We start from the raw sequence: 3,206 nt of genomic DNA on the forward strand, positions 1-3,206 counted from the left end.
CCCAAACATACCCAAAGTCCTTGGGAGCATCTTCATTGGATCAGGGAACAGATAGGATGTTAATTCAGCTTGGTCCATGCTGCTGAAAGCCCAGAGACTTCTCCCCTTTGGAAAAATGCCTGCCCCTGCAGGGCACCACCCCCTCCACCCCACAAAGCAGTTCCAGGCTGCAGGCCTGGGAAGCTGTGTTTGATGGTGGGATCTGCCTGTCCTGCCTGGGCTGGCCGATCCTTGGAGAGTGGCTCTGATACCTGACCAGGACAGACAGGTGCTGTGAACCAAATGTGAATCCTTTCTGTCCATGAGTGGAGGAAGATGCTCACAGCAGAAGCCGCACTCACCATCACCTGCCTGGTTCTTTCTGTTCGGTGCACCAGGAAGGGGAGGCTGTATTTGATGTTGAGTGACTACATGAATCTTGGTTGGTTCTCCCAATAAGGTAGGTGAGGCTGGGTATTTTGCCTCCTTTTCTAGATGAGGACACTGAGGTTCGGAGAGGGGAGGTGATTTGTTCAAGATCACAATGTCTATTGGTGGCAGAGTCCTGCAGCGGTGGCTCACACTGCCTGAGGTGCTCTGAGTGCAGATGGTGAATGCTGATGACTCAGATGTGTACAGCCCAACTGCACCCAGCACTGTACTCAGTGCCCCAGGGGGATGAACTCATTGAACTCTTAACAACCCAGCTATGATGTAGGTACCATCCTTATCCCCATTTTGCAGATGAGGAGACTGATGATCAGAGAGGGCGTTTAACTTGCCCAAGGCTTCCCCAGCTTATAAGTGGCAGAACCGACATGTGAACCCAGGTCAGTTTCCAGGGGACCGAACAAGGTGCCCGGTGACAGTCGACTTTGGCTGCCAATCATGCGTCAATATAGTGGACGCACTGGCCTAGAGCCGAGGGTCTTGGTTGGTCTCAGTCTTTGGCTGTGTGGCTGATTGCACATGTGAACTCCTGGCCACCGTTTGCTCATCTACAAAACAAGCACACTGATTTGATGATCCTTGTGCTTTCCTGCATTAAGCTATAGGTTACAGCAGGTGGTTTTTGAGAAACTCTGATCTGTGACACCCCGGACCTGCAGGCTGAGTGCGGGTGAAGGCATCCGCCAGTCAGCCTCTTACGCCCTGGCAGCCACACTTGGCCTGTCCCCACCAGTTTAATTATCTCTGAATTTGCAAAAGGACATCGTGCCACTTGCTGGAGGGCCCTTGACCACCCCCTCTTCGTCCCGATACTGTTGCTTCTCTTTCCTGCCTGGGCTGGCTGGCCTGTGTGTCCAGCTGACCATTCGTGCCCAATATGGCCAAACACAAGTTGTCCTGAGTCTCACCCTCTCTTCTGGTCAGGCGTCTGACAGATGAACCCCTTGGAATATCTGTCGATGTTGTTTTCCCGTCTACCCAGGGCTGTTGTGATTACAGGAGTGTTTAAAGCCTATTCCGGAGACGGAGAGTTAGGCAAGAGGGCCATTGCATGAGCAGCAAAGTAGGGCTAAGTGCAGTAATGTGGCAAGTCGGAGGGAGGTGGCCCTCGAGCCCATGAAGCCCCTGGGAGTGCAGATAGCCTCTTAACTACCTAAGCTTGAGGTCAGGAGAAGGCTGAGGGAGGACCTTTGAAATGGCTTAAATTTACGGGTGACAGATAAAGGCATGCTGCACTGACAACTTGGGTGAATGCTCACCCATGTCGGAGTGCTGGCCGGTCCAAGCCCCGCCCCCATGGCCTGATGCACGCCACCAGCCGCCTGCTGAAAGGTGACACTCTGCCAGCTGGGTTCCTTTAGTCACCCTGTGGGCGCCTGTCAGCCTTACTCAAGAATGGAGCTGGTGGCTGCATCCCCAGTGACGGTAAGTGGCAACAAGTGCTGGGGAGTTCATCTTGGTAGGAGGAAAGATCCAAGCATGGATGGGGATTGCTGGGTGCTGACATTCTGTCCCCTCTGTCCTTCAAAGACCTCTCGAGGCATGGGGATGTGTGTGCTGTCAGGGGATCTGGAAAACAGACTCCTGACTCCCGTCCTTGCCCTGCCCTTACCTGGTGACTGGCCAGCACTTACCGGGACTGAGCAGTTTCTTGTGTTCATTGTGGTGAAGGCGACGATCGCTCTTTCACCAGGCAGCTGTTGCTTGGGTTAGGTTTGCAAGACATAAAAATAGCTTTGTCTGGCATCTGGTTTTCAGGTCAGCTGGGCTATTTCAGCGAAGGGCAGCAGCCTGTCACGACAGCGTCCACAGAGTTTTACTGGAAGGGCTCCTCTGGCCTTTCCTGCTCATGGAATCAAACTGCACCATCAGTGCTCATTCTTCACCACGGCCCCCCGATCTGGCACCGTTAGTTTACATGTCGATCTGCGGCTGTGTCTTAAAGGTACACAGCCAGGTGTCTGTCTGCTTTTAGGATCATATCTACACACTCCTTGTACCACCTGCTGCCTTATGGAATTTACTTACCTTCACTGTGGTGGTGGGACAGTGGAAAAGGTACAAACAAGGGAAAGTTACTGATCCACAGTTTACCAGACTGTAAAATGGAAGTCAAATAATGACAATGGCAATAATAATGTCCATTGGGTTTTTCCTTTGTTTTCTTGAGATGGAGTCTCACTCTGTCACCCAGGCTAGAGTGCAGTGGTGTGATCTAAGCTCACTGCAGTCTCTGCCTCCTGGGTTCAAGTGATTCTCCTGCCTCAGCCTCCCAAGTAGCTGGGATTACAGGCGTGCGCCACCATGCCCAGCTAATTTTTGTATTTTTGGTAGAACGAGGTTTCACCTTGTTGGCCAGGCTGGTCTCAAACTTCTGACCTCAGGTGATCCCCCTGCCTCAGCCTCCCAAAGTGCTGGGAATACAGGTGTGAGCCATCACGCCCGGCCCCATGGGGGTGTTTTGAAGATTGGAGGGAGGTGGTGGTAAGGGTCTTGGAAGCTTGAAGACACTCCACAAATTTGATGGCTTATGTATATGGTTGCTATATAGGTACAGATGTTATTCAGAGAGCAACAGTGAGGTGAATGGGGTGAGAATTCGTATCCCCATTTTATTTTATTTTATTTATTTATTTTTGTTGTTGTTGAGACAGAGTCTTGCCTTGTCGCCCAGACTGGAGTGCAGTGGCCGGATCTCGGCTCACTGCAAGCTCCACCGCCTGGGTTCATGCCATTCTCCTGCCTCAGCCTCCCGAGTAGCTGGGACTACAGGCGCC

At 52.2% G+C, this 3,206-nt stretch overlaps 1 protein-coding gene across 1 annotated transcript in view; it reads left to right on the forward strand.

Moving 5' to 3' along the window:
- Positions 1–1,786: 1,786 nt before the first annotated feature.
- Positions 1,787–3,206, forward strand: part of ACACB (acetyl-CoA carboxylase beta) — a gene marked incomplete at its 3' end in the record, with an annotated part of 55,938 nt that continues 54,518 nt past the window's right edge. The window contains 1 exon segment of the mRNA XM_011975598.1: positions 1,787–1,854.

This window comes from Mandrillus leucophaeus, unplaced genomic scaffold, assembly GCF_000951045.1.
Source record: "Mandrillus leucophaeus isolate KB7577 unplaced genomic scaffold, Mleu.le_1.0 Scaffold157, whole genome shotgun sequence".
Taxonomy (NCBI): Eukaryota; Metazoa; Chordata; class Mammalia; order Primates; family Cercopithecidae; genus Mandrillus; species Mandrillus leucophaeus.